Raw genomic sequence first — 13895 nt, 5'->3', positions numbered from 1 at the left:
TCTCAGCTAGGATAAAGCCAGGGGTTACCATAAGTGAACATTTAATATCTTTAAACAAAATCAGAGCAGAACTGCATTTAAGGGGGGAGTTAATTTCAGATCAAACAATGAAGAGTGTTATCATTAACTCACTAGACCCATCGTGGGATAACTATATATCACATTTAGACACAATCAATTTAGGATATTTATCCATAGAAAATCTATCTAATAAGCTAATAGCTGAAGATAATTCAAGGAGGAGTCGTTGTAACAACCACATGGAACATAAACAATATAAGAAGGTAGCATTTCAAGAAAGATATCATGAACCAATTGGATGCCACAACTGTGGATCCAAGGAACATAATAGGAGAGATTGTCCTAAACTCCTCAGAGAAAGACAAAAATCAGACCATAGAAATAGATACCACAACAGACAGTCATCCATTGATAGACATAGATATAGAAGTCCACCCAACTATAGAGAACGTAGAGGGGGCAGGGATAATTCAAAGGATAGAAGATCTGGTTCACTGAATGGGTTAAACAAACATGACAACACTAACATACAACAGCCAGAGGACAACGATTGGCTTATCGATTCTGGAGCAACTAATCACACTACAAATAATAAAAATATATTATCTTCATTTGTAGAAGATAAATTTGTAATTAAAGTAGCTAATCAAGAAAAGGTCCAAGTCATAGGTAGAGGGAATATAACCTTACCTGGTCTAGGAAAAATAGAGGGGGTATTGTTAATACCTGAAATACCTCATAACATACTTAGTGCAATAAAACTAAGCAGAGATTCTGACATAAATATTGTGTTCTCAAAAGGAAGAGCAACATTAGAGAAAAACAGAATAAACATAGGTACTGTGGTTATTAAAGGAGGTCTACCTTATTTAATGACAAAAGAGAGATGGTTACACAACATTGATTCCAACATGGAAGATAACAATGACATAGATAATGGAGACAATAGTAATAGTGACAATGAGGAACATGAGATAATTCATAATCACAAAGACACATCCAATGACAAAAAACCTAAAATTGGTAAACCAATTCATGATGAGTGTGCTCATGTCTTACATAGGAAATTAGGACATGCCAGTTTTCCTGTAGTACAAAAGATGACTGAACATGCTGAAGGTGTTAAAATAAAAAATTGTAAAAACTATTTGGAATGCTCAGTATGTAAATCCACAAAAATCAAAACTAGTCCCAAACCCAGAAAGTCAACAAGATCAACCAACCAAATTTTTGACTTGGTACACATGGATCTAGTTGGTCCATTAACACCATCAATCACATATAGAAAACATTATTTTCTAACCATTGTGGATGACTATAGTCGTTATGGGTTTGTCTATACATTAAAGCACAAAGATGAAACTTTTCAGAAATTTAAGGAATTTTACAAACGTGTAGAAACGCAACATAATATTAGAATAAAACAAATTATGACAGATAGGGGATGTGAATTCATGTCTAAGGAATTCTCCCAATGGCTGAAGGACAAAGGAATGTTACATTACACATCTAGCCCATTTTCTGCATTCCAGAACGGAATTGTAGAGAGAAAGAACTCAACATTACAAACAATGATTAGATGCACATTGGAAGATGCTGGCTTAAGCAAACAATTCTGGTCAGAAGCTTTACAATATTCCAATTATACACAAAATAAAACTTGGTCCAGCATTGTAAACAAGACACCATATGAAGTAATGTATAGTAGGAAACCCAAAATAGCACACATGCACATATTTGGAGTCACTGCAGACGTACACATACCTAAGCAATTGAGGCGTAAAGGTGAGAACGTATCCAGAAGACTTAGGTTCATGGGATACGAAACAGGCACAAAAGGGTACAGATTTATCGATAATAATAACAAATTTATAGTTTCTAGAACGGCTGTATTCCATGAACAGGCCAACTGGTCTAAAATACATCTTAATGAAATATTCCCAAACACTAATCCAGACACTAAACATCAAGAAAAAATGACTAGAGAAGAATACAATCACAACTCACATAAAAACAAAATCAAAACATGGACAAACAGTCAACACAAAATAAAGACAGATTCATTAACAAAAAAGGAAACAAGGTATTTACATGACAATGATAGTAAACCAGAAAGAACGATCAGAAGTAACAGAAATCAAGTGCCAAACAAATACAAAGATTATGTAATGTATATGGATGGAGAAACATCAACACCAAACACATACGAGGAAGTGTTAAAACTTCCCCCCGAAGAAAAGAAAAAGTGGGAATCAGCCATGACTAAGGAGATGGATAGTTTACGAGAATTAAATGTATTCACACCTACACCTGCACCTAAAGATAAAACTGTTATTGGCACCAGGTGGATATATAAAATCAAAAACTTAGAGGGAGGCAACACCTTATACAAAGCTAGACTAGTTGCACAAGGTTATGCACAAAAATATCCCGAGGATTACACAGACACATACTCTCCCACAGTAAGAACTGAGAGTGTTAAAACAGCTCTGGTTATAGCATCAGCACTTAACCTTGATGTATTCCAATACGACATACAGACTGCATATTTACATGCAAAATTAGATAAAGAGATATACGTAAGAGCACCTCATAGTCAATACACAAACAAAAATGAAACGTGGTTGCTAAACAAAAGTTTATACGGATTGAAACAATCTGGCAAACGATGGTATGAATGTTTAGTCAAAGTACTCAAAACTATGAATTTCAATGCTACTACTGCTGATAACTGTTTCTTTGTCAAAAAAGAGGGTGATTCTCTAGAATTTGTGTTAATTTATGTGGATGATATTTTGTATATAGGTAAACATAAAGAGAGGAGAGAGACATTTGTAACAAAACTAAATGAACATTTCTCTTTGAAATCATTAGGGAAGGTAAATAAGTATCTTGGAGTTCAAATCAGTAAAACAAAAAGGGGGTTCAAACTTTCTCAAAGAGATAAGATTATAGAACTTCTGAACAAATGTAACTTAAATAATGCTAAGCCCTGTGACACTCCCATGCAAACTGATTTTTTGAGGAACACAGATGAGTCATCCCCCGAATTTAAAGATAATACACTTTACAGATCAGTCATCGGTTCCCTTCTATATATTTCCAATTGGACTAGACCTGATATTGCTTTGCCTCTCAACTTGTTGTCTAGGCACGTCAGCAAACCATTATTATATCATTGGGAAGCTGTCAAGAGAATATTAAGATATTTAAAGAATAGTTTAGACTTCTGTTTATTATTGGAACCTAATAATGTCAAAGAGCCCATCCTCACATGTTATGCCGATGCAGATTGGGCTGGCGATACCACATGTAGAAAAAGCACATCTGGCTATATATTTTTCCTTAACGATTGTCCAGTTTACTGGTACACTGGTAAACAAGATTTAGTAGCCACCTCAACGACTGAGGCAGAATATGTTTGTCTGTCTAAAGCCTCAAATAACCTCATATGGTTTAATGACTTATTGTCAAACACTTGGAAGAAACCTTCATTACCATTTATCATGCATGAAGATAACAAGGCTGCTATTGAAATATCTAGATCTGATGCTATTGGACAAAGGTCCAGACATATAGATATAAAATTCAAACATGTGAGGCAGTTATCTCAGGATGGATTTATTAAAGCAGTTCATTGCGAAACATCAGAGCAAATAGCTGACATATTGACAAAGCCTTTGCCTTCTAAACAGCACAAATACTTGACTTCTAAGTTACAAGTTTTATATTGTTCTGAATCTGAATGTAATTGTTGTAGTATATCGAATCGGCATTTAGAGGGGGATTTGTCACAAGTAAATGCCTTATTCTTCATTATGTAAATAGTATATGACCAGGGTATCAGGGGTTAACTTATTCTTCACTACTTAATATATTCATATTTAACCACTCCCATATCTAGCTCCACCCCATGTATATATAAGGAGCTGTATACATTCCTTCTGTGCTTCTATCTGTGATTATTCAGTGAATATAGAATGCCTTCTGTAAATAAACAGTGCTTTATTTGAATATCTAACTCTTAATTCATTTATTGAGTCTGATCCTGAAAATATCGTAACAGACCCTGGTTTTTTTTTTTTTTTTTTTTTTGCTTTAATTTATATGTCACCCTTCTCTGGAGACTCAGGGCGGCTTACAATGCGTTAAGCAATAGCCTTCATACTTTTGTATATTTATACAAAGTCATCTTATTGCCCCCACAATCTGGGTCCTCATTTCACCTACCTTTGAAAGGATGGAAGGCTGAGTCAACCTTGAGCCTGGTGAGATTTGAACTTGCAGTAATTGCAAGCAGCAGATGTTAAATACAGTGCTTTAGTCCACTGTACTACAGGCTCTTGTTCCCCTCCTCCTTTCAGTCTGTGTCATAAATCACATTCTCCAACGAGGCACTCCCGCGGGCTGTAGAGACACGCCTCACACCCTGGCTTTGGTAATCTGAGATTCACCATTGGAAGAAGATATGTGTGGAATGTACTCCCCTCTTGCTTCTAATGGCAACTTGAGAGCAGACTAGAAATGCTTTCGTGAGTTGACACTACATTTAGGCAAGAAAAACCAAATGCTTAGGTACAGTATAGGAATAGCAATAGCACTTAGACTTATATACCACTTTACAGTGCTTTACAGCCCTCTCTAAGCAGTTTACAGAGTCAGCATATTGCCCCCAACAATTTGGGTCCTCATTTTACCCACCTCAGAAGGATGGAAGGCTGAGTCAACCTTGAGCCTGGTGAGATTTGAACTGCCAAATTGCAGGCAGCCAGCAGTCAGCAGAAGTAGCCTACAGTACTGCACTCTAACCACTGCGCCACCGTGGCTTGTATAGGTGGTACCTGGCTCAATAGTAATAATTATGAGAGGGGTTTTGGAGTCCTAGTGAACAATTCCTTAAATATGAGCCAGCAGTGTGCTGCAGCTGCATCCAGTTTTGGTCGCCAGAATGTAAAAAAGATGTTGAGACTCTAGAAAGAGTGCAGAGAAGAGCAACAAAGATGATTAGGGGACTGGAGGCTAAAACATATAAAGAACGGTTGCTGGAATTGGTTATATCTAGTTTAATGAAAAGAAGGACTAGGGGAGACATGATAGCAGTGTTCCGATATCTCAGGGGTTGCCACAAAGAAGAGGGAGTCAAGCTGTTCTCCAAAGCACCTGAGGGCAGGACAAGAATAGAATAGAATAGAATAGAATAGAATAGAATAGAATAGAATAGAATAGAATAGAATAGAATAGAATAGAATAGAATAGAATAGAATAGAATAGAATAGAATAGAATAGAATTTTTATTGGCCAGGTGTGATTGGACACACAAGGAATTTGTCTTGGTGCATATGCTCTCAGTGTACATAAAATAAAAGATATGTTCATCAAAAATCATAAGGTACAACACTTAATGATAATCATAGGGTGCAAATAAGCAATCAGGAAACAATATCAATATAAATCGTAAGGATACCAGCAACAAGGTTACAGTCATACGGTCATAAGTGGGAGGAGATGGGTGATGGGAACGATGAGAAGATTAATAGTAGTGCAGACTTAGTAAATAGTTTGGCAGTGTTGAGGGAATTACTGTATTTGTTTAGCAGAGTGATGGCGTTTGGGAAAAAACTGTTTGTCAGGTTTCGATGCTATCTCAAAATAAATGAATTTCCAAACTGCCGATCTTTGAGGAAATTTTCTCTTTATTGAGCATAGTGATCTGTCCCTGGCTCTTTCGCGGTCAGCACTGACCTTTGCCCCCCAAGCCCTCCCTTTCCGATCCCCAATTCTCTGCGTCTCATTGGCTATCTTCCAAGCCACTCTCTTCATCCCATATCCGTCAGATTACAGGAATGTCCCCCCCCTCCCATCTCCGAGGAGACAGAATCTTCAAAGGAATTAAGTAGGCAAAAGTTCAAGCTTCTCCTCTCCTTTTCATATGTCAGCGCTGGAACGCTGACATTGTTCTTGTGTCTAGTTGTTCTGGTGTGCAGTGCTCTATAGCGTTGTTTTGAGGGTAGGAGTTGTAACAGTTTATGTCCAGGATGCGAGGGGTCTGTAAATATTTTCACAGCCCCCTTTTTGAGTCGTGCAGTATACGAGTCAAAATGGAAGGCAGGTTGGTAGCAATTGTTTTTTCAATGGATGGAAACTAATCAAGGAGAGAAGCAACCTAGAACTAAGAAGAAATTTCATGACAATTAGAACAATTAACCAGTGGAACAACTTGCCTCCAGAAGTTGTGAATTCTCCAACAATGGAAGTTTTTAAGAAGAGATTGGACAACCATTTGTCTGAAATGGTATAGGGTTTCTTGCCTGAGCTGGGGGTTGGACTAGAAGACCTCCAAGGTCCCATCTATTCTATTCTATTCTATTCTATTCTATTCTATTCTATTCTATTCTATTCTATTCTATTCTATTTTCTTTTTTTAATTTTTTATTGAAATTCATTATATTACAATACAGTACAATCAGTCAGACAGTGTTATTTTTATATACAGTTTAGATTGATTCTACCTTTACATTTCATCGTTCCACATTCCTATATGCATCTTAAAATTTGTATTAACTTTTATTTATTCTTTATTCAGTTATCAATCCACCTATATCAATCATCCCACACCGTATAATATTCTGAGTCTTCTTTCTCGTTTAATTCTAACATTAATTTGTTCATTTCGGCACATTCTAGAACTTTCTGAATAATATGTTCCTCTGGTGGTATATCCTTTCCTTTCCAATACTGGGCATAGGTTATTGTGAGTATATGTATAATTAATTAATTAAATATCTTCTATTTTTCCCATATTTTGTCTTTAGCATTCCCAGGAGAAATGTTTCAGGTATCAATTCAATTTTTTCATTAATTACTTCTTGTAGCCAATTCTGAATTTTTTTCCAATATCTTTTCGCTTCGGGACAGGACCACCACATATGAAAGAAGGTACCTTGGTGACATCCACACTTCCAACACTTGGGGCTTACATTTGGATAAATTTTTGCTAATCTCGCGGGCGCTAGGTGCCATCTATATAACATTTTATATTGATTTTCTTTGTATGTTGCCGCTTTTGTTAATTTATAGTTTCTATTCCAGATCGTCTCCCATTCATCCAAATTTATACTATGTCCAATATTTTTGGCCCACGCTATCATTGGCTCTTTTACTACCTCTTCCGCCCTATCGAATTCTAATAGATAGTTATATAACCTGGATAATACTTTTTTTCCTGGGCCTGTCAGTAATTTGTCTAATCTATTTTTTTCCACCTCAATGCCAAATTCTTCCTTATCTTTTTTGTACCTAGATTGGATCTGCAAGTATGGCCACCAGTCAATATATATCCCCTGCTTGCCTAGGGATTGATTAGTTTTGAGATTTCCTTGGTTATCTAGAAGCTCTTTATAACTAATCGTTTTATTAATCTCTAATGTATTTGGGTATATCATGGCTTCCATCGTTGATAGCCAGTTTGGGATTTTCATGAATTGTTTTCTTCTAATTTCGTCCCATACTTGTATTAATACTTCTCTTAGCCTGTGTCTATGGAAATACGTTTTGGTCTTTTTCTTTTTGTCCCACAAAAAGGCGTGCCACCCTTTTTTTAGGTCGTGCCCTTCCAAAATTAGAATTCTTTTGTTTCTTAGATTAATCCATTCCCTTATCCATACTAGGGTGGCCGCTTTATAGTATACTTCCCATGCTGGGAATCCAAAGCCTCCCCTACTTCTATTATCTTGTAGCGATCGCAAATTAATTCTTGGTTTTTTCCCGGCCCAAATGAATTTCCTAATAGTTTTGTTAATTTCTGTGAAAAATTTTTTATCTAAGATGACAGGTATCGTTTGGAATAGATATAATAATTTGGGCAGGATATTCATCTTAATCGATGCTATCCTGCCCAAAAGTGATAGTTGCAATTTCCCCCATTTTTCTAAATCCTGTTTTATTTTTTTAATCAGAGGTGTATAGTTATCTTCTTTCAAGGTTGAGCATCTTGCTGATATCCATATCCCTAAATATTTAATTTTTTTTTACAATTTGTAAGTCTAATTCCTTTTCTAATTCTTTCTTTTGCATTTCTGTCAAATTTTTTACCAACATTTTGGTTTTCCCTTTATTCAGTTTAAATCCAGCTACCTCCCTGTACCTTCCTATTTCCTCCAAAATTCTCGGGCCCGTTTCTAAAGGTTCCTCTATGATGAGCACTACGTCATCCGCGAAAGCCTGTATCTTATACTCCTCTCCCCTAATCTTTAGTCCTTTTATTTCGCTGTTTTTCCTAATTCTATTTAACAAGGTTTCTAGTGTCAAGATAAATAGCAGTGATGATAATGGGCACCCTTGTCTTACACCTTTCTTAATTTGAAATGTATTCATCATGTCCCCACTTATTATTATTCTTGCCCTTTGTAATTTATAAATTGTTTCTATCATTTTCTCAAAATTGGATCCAAATTTCATTATTTTAATTTGTTCGATCTTGAATTTCCAATTAAGATTATCAAAAGCCTTTTGGGCATCCAAAAATACAAGAGCCATTTGCTTCTCCGGATGGGCTTCATAATATTCGAGAGTATCCACAACTATTCTTATGTTATTCCTGATTTGTCTATCAGGTAAGAAGCCGTTCTGGTCCAGGTGTATCATGGAATTTAATATTCTTTTCAGTCTTTCCGCAATTATGTTCATGAAGATTTTATCATCTGTATTTAAAAGGGAGATTGGTCTGTAGTTTTTAATTTGTTTTTGGTCTGTACCTACTTTCGGAAGTAGTGTGATATATGCTTCCCTCCATGAATCTGGTATTTTTGCTTCCAATAGGGCCTCATTACATATCTCCAATAATTTTGGTGTTATTATTTCGTCAAATTTTTTGTAGAGTTCTCCTGGGAGACCATCCGGGCCTGGTGTTTTGTTATTTTTAAGTTTTGAAATCGCCATTCTTAGTTCTTCAATTGTAATTTCTTTATTTAGCCTTTATCTCTCCTCCTCTCCTACTAGTGGGGACTCTTCCTCCTGTAAATATTCTTCAATCTTTTCTATTACTATTATTATTATTATTATTATTATTATTATTATTATTATTATTATTATTATTATTATTATTATTTATTGGATTTATATGCTGCCCTCTCTCCGAAGGACTCAGGGCGGCTCACATCAACGAAACAAGCCCAATAAATACAAATTAAAACAGACTAAAACAGACTAAAAACCAATTTAAAACAGTAGACCCCATCAGTCCTGGCTAGGGCATTTAAACAGCCAGGTCTTAAGCTCACGGCGGAAGGTACAAAGGTCGGGGGCCAGCCGAAGACCCACGGGAAGTTGATTCCAAAGGGTGGGCGCGGCCACAGAGAAGGCTCTACCCCTGGGGGTCACCAGCCGACATTGTTTGGCCAATGGCACCCTGAGTAGGCCCTCTCTGTGGGAACGCACCGGGCGATGGGAAGTCGATGCTGGTTGCAGGTGGTCCGACAGATATCCTGGGCCTAAGCCATGAAGGGCTTTATAGGTTAACACCAGCACCTTGAATCTCACCTGGAGGGCAACCGGCAACCAATGCAAGTCGCGCAGGAGAGGTGTAACATGGGAGTATCGGGATCCTCCCATTACAACCCACGCGGCCGCATTCTGCACCAGCTGAAGCCTCCGAGTGGTCTTCAAGGGCAGCCCCAGGTAGAGAGCATTGCAGTAGTCAATCCAGGAGGTGACTAATGCATGAGTGACTGTGCATAGGGCATCACGGTCCAAATATGGGTGCAACTGGAGCACCAGGCAAACCTGGGCAAATGCCCCCCTGGTCATGGCTGTTATATGCTCCTCCAAACCCAGCCGTGAATCCAGAAGGACACCCAAGTTGCGCGCCCTGTCTACAGGTTGGCAACACCTCACCCCCTATAGTCAGAGATGGAACCTCTCATTCGGTCCGCGATGCCGGTATCCACAGCCACTCGGTCTTGGTCGGGTTGAGCCGAAGCCTGTTCCTCCCCATCCAGACCTGTACCGCTTCCAGGCACCAGGCCATCACGTCGAGGGCATCACTGGGCTGGTTTGGAGTGGATATAAAAAGTTGGGTATCATCAGCGTACTGGTGATATCCCACCCCAAAACCATGGATGATCTCTCCTAGTGGCTTCATGTAAATGTTGAACAGAAGGGGCGAGAGGACCAACCCCTGAGGCACCCCACAAGTGAGAGGCCTCAAGGCCGACCTCTGCCCTCCCGCCAACACCGCTTGCATACGACCCGAGAGGTAGGAGGCGAACCACTGTAAAACAGTACCTCCCACTCCTAACCCCTCGAGGCGTCGCAGCAAGATACCATGGTCGATGGTATCAAAGGCCGCCAAAAGATCTAATAGGACCAGAACAGAGGAATAACCTCTGTCCTGAGCCCTCCAGAGATCATCCACCAGCGCGACCAATGCCGTCTCCGTGCTGTATCCAGGCCTGAAACCCGATTGGTACAGAACTAGATAATTAATAATTAATGCATCCTCCTTATTATAAAGCTCTGTGTAGTATTCTTGGGCAATTTCGAGTTTGTCCTCTTCTTTATTCTGTAGATTTCCCTTCGTATCTTCCAATTGTTGAATGATCCACCTTTCATATTCTTTCTTTAATTTATAGGCCAACCATCTGCCCGTCTTGTTTGCATTCTCAAAATAATATTGTTTGGAATGTCTAAGTTTATTTGCCGTTTCTTCCTGGTCTAATATATTCATTTTATGCCTCAGTACTGTCTATTTCTCTTTAACCACTTTGTCTCCTGGGCTTAGTTGGAGTTTCTTTTCCATGTTTCCAATTTCTTCCTGAAGGATGTTGTGTGCCTTCCATTTTTCTTTATTTTTATGTGCATTATATGTTATTGTTATCCCCCTTAAGTAAGCTTTCATCATATCCCATAGATTAGTTCGGGAGGTATGTTGCTTTTCATTTTCTTTGAAAAATAACCTCAGTTCTCCCGTTATCTTTTCTATATATTCCTTCTCTCTTAAAATTTGTAAATTTAATCTCCATCTCCGGAACTTCTTTCTTTTTGGGATCCTCCATTTTACTTCCAGGGGGTTGTGATCTGCCCATATATTGGGATTAATTTCTGCTGTTTCTATTTCCAATCCTAATTATTTACCCACAACATATCTATTCTGGACCATGATATTTGGGGATTTGAGTAGAAAGTGTACTTTCTCTCATTTGGGTGTAGGGTCCTCCAAATATCTATTAAATTTAATTCTTCTATCAAATTGAAAAAGGTTTTAGGTAGTTTGTCCCTTTTTTTATTATCTTTGCCACTCTTGTAATCTTTTTCTATGTCTATTATCCCGTTAAAGTCGCCCACTATACAAATATTTCTGTATTCCATTTTACATATTTGTTCATGCAGTTTTTTATAATATTCTCCCTGGTTTTTATTAGAGGCATAGATAGCTACTAGTAATATTGGTAAATTTCCTCTCTTTATTTCTATCATTAATGTTCTTTCTTTGGGATCTGCATATTTTCATTCAGTGACAATCCCTCCCTTAATATATATTGCTACCCCCCCTCTTTTTTTTTTCCTCTAGCGCTGTAAATGTTTTCCCTAATTTACTATAGTCTAGGTACTTTTCATCTTGTTTCCATATGTGAACTTCCTGGAGGCATATTATGTCAATGTTTTGTTTAGCTAATTTTGTGAATATCTGTCTCCTCTTTTTAATCTCGTTCAGTCCGTTTACATTAATCGATAATAATTTCCAATCTTTCATTTTTTTATTTTCCTAAGAGGAGTTAGTATTTATTTGCCCTTGTGACCCTTTGTGCTCTTGGTTTCTTTCCTTTTGTGTCTTTGTCCTCTTTTTCTTCTGTGTCCTTCTTCTCCAAAGGTCCTTCTTTAGGATCTCATTGGTAGGGAGTTTCCTCTTCCTGGGTTGTCGTCTCAGTTTCTTCCTTGCTACTCTTTTCTTCTTCCATTCCTATCAGTTGGTCTAGGAAATCTTGTGCTGTTAGTAGACTGTCTATCTTTATTTTTTTTCCTTGCCACGTAATTAACATTCCTTCTGGCAATGTCCATCTAAATAAGATGTTTCTTTTGTTTAATTGCATAGCAAGGAAGTGGTAATCTCTTCGTAGCTCCCTTACTCTCCTGGGGACTTGTTTCAATGTTATGACCTCCTTCCCCCTGTATATCATTGGTTCTTCTCTAGTTGTATTGTACAAGATGTCAAAGACTTTTTTTCTAGCAAATCTAATATGGACCTCTCTTGGCAACTTGTGTCTTCTAGCATAATTTGTCTGAACCCAGTATACCTCATCCAATTCTGTTATTATTTCTTGCTTGTCCCTCTGTAGGGCCTCTACAATCATTTCCGCCATTACCTGTCCCAGATCTTCCTCTTTCCCTTCAGTTACATTCTGGAATCTCAGTTAAAACGCTGCCCGGTCCATTTCCAGCTGAATAATAGAATCTTCAAGTTCTCTGTTTTGGGCCATCAGTTTTTGGTCTACCAGTTCCAGTTTCCTTTCATTTTGTTCCACTTTAGTTTCTATGTTCTTTATTTTTTGTTCGTTTTTGTGGATTGAGTCTTGAATGTCATTCACTTTGCCGTCCAAAGACTGGATATCTATTTTCAGTTCATTATGGTTACTGGACATTTTCTTCTGCATCTTCATCATCGTCTCCTGTATCAGTGTTAAGGTGGTTTGCATGGCCTGCATCGTTGGAATTACCATGGATTTTTCGGTCTTTAACAATCCTTCTGTTGATCATTGAGTTGAGGGTGATGCCATAGTAATTGTTGAGTTTGATGTAGTTTTCTTTCCGGTTTTTAACACTGTTGTAGAGAGACTTGTCATTTCTTTCAGTATCCTTCTTTGATCTCTCACAATCCTATCTATATTTTTCCAAACTATCATCCACTATTGTTATCTATTTCTCTTATTCTTGTTTTCCTTATCTTTCCTTATATTTGTCTATAATATCCCACTAAAAAGATCTTCCAGTATTTTAACCAAAAGAAGCTTATATCTATTAATTCTATACCTTATATTTTCTTATCTCTTCTATTTCTTCTATTTTATTTATCCTAAAAAGACATATATTCAAAAGTAAATTAATCAAGGTAATCTGGGGTTGAAGAGCAGAGATCGCTCTCCTTCCACTGTTCTATTCTATTCTATTCTATTCTATTCTATTCTATTCTATTCTATTCTATTCTATTCTATTCTATTCTATTCTATTCTTGTCCTGCCCTCAGGTGCAGGACCGACATATCTGAGTGTCCATGTAGCCACCAGGAGTCCAGATAGACTCAAAGCACCATAGCAACAATGAAAGATTCATAATGCAGAGGTTGCATAATGCAGAGAGCCATTAGAAAAAAAACTGGACTTGCAACCACCAACTGAAGAATGCAGAGAGTCAGGAGAAGATACAGTTAACCTCTGTGGCTGTAGGTTCAGACCAGACTTCCCTAATTGGGTGTCATGCAAATTATATTGAACCACAACTGCCATCAACCCCTTGGCATGAGATGTGACACACATCCAACAGGGAAATAAATCTTCACAAACTTACTTCAAAGATTTGAAAATCTTCTGAGCTAATGCTCTGCCATTAGCCATTCTTCCATGGCACTCAGAAAAGTGTTTTTTCTAGGATGAGCCAGGACACACCTGGTTATTGCTGACTGTCCAACTGCTCTATCAGCCAGGGCACAATGAAGGGGTTCTGAGCCCCCATTGAGGACTGAAGATGTAGTGTCACAGTTTAAATCTGTTGGGAAAAAGAACAGAATAATAATCACTATACTGTACACTGGGGAAGAGCGGAAAAAACTCCATGCACAGAGAAAACTTTGGGGCATGCAACATTCTGAATTGTTTGTAATCCCT

Source organism: Pituophis catenifer, unplaced genomic scaffold (genome assembly GCF_029215685.1).
Source record: "Pituophis catenifer annectens isolate HBS135680 unplaced genomic scaffold, rPitCat1.0.hap2 SCAF_5, whole genome shotgun sequence".
In the NCBI taxonomy this organism is placed as follows: domain Eukaryota; kingdom Metazoa; phylum Chordata; class Lepidosauria; order Squamata; family Colubridae; genus Pituophis; species Pituophis catenifer.
Note: the sequence above shows the minus strand (reverse complement) of the source record.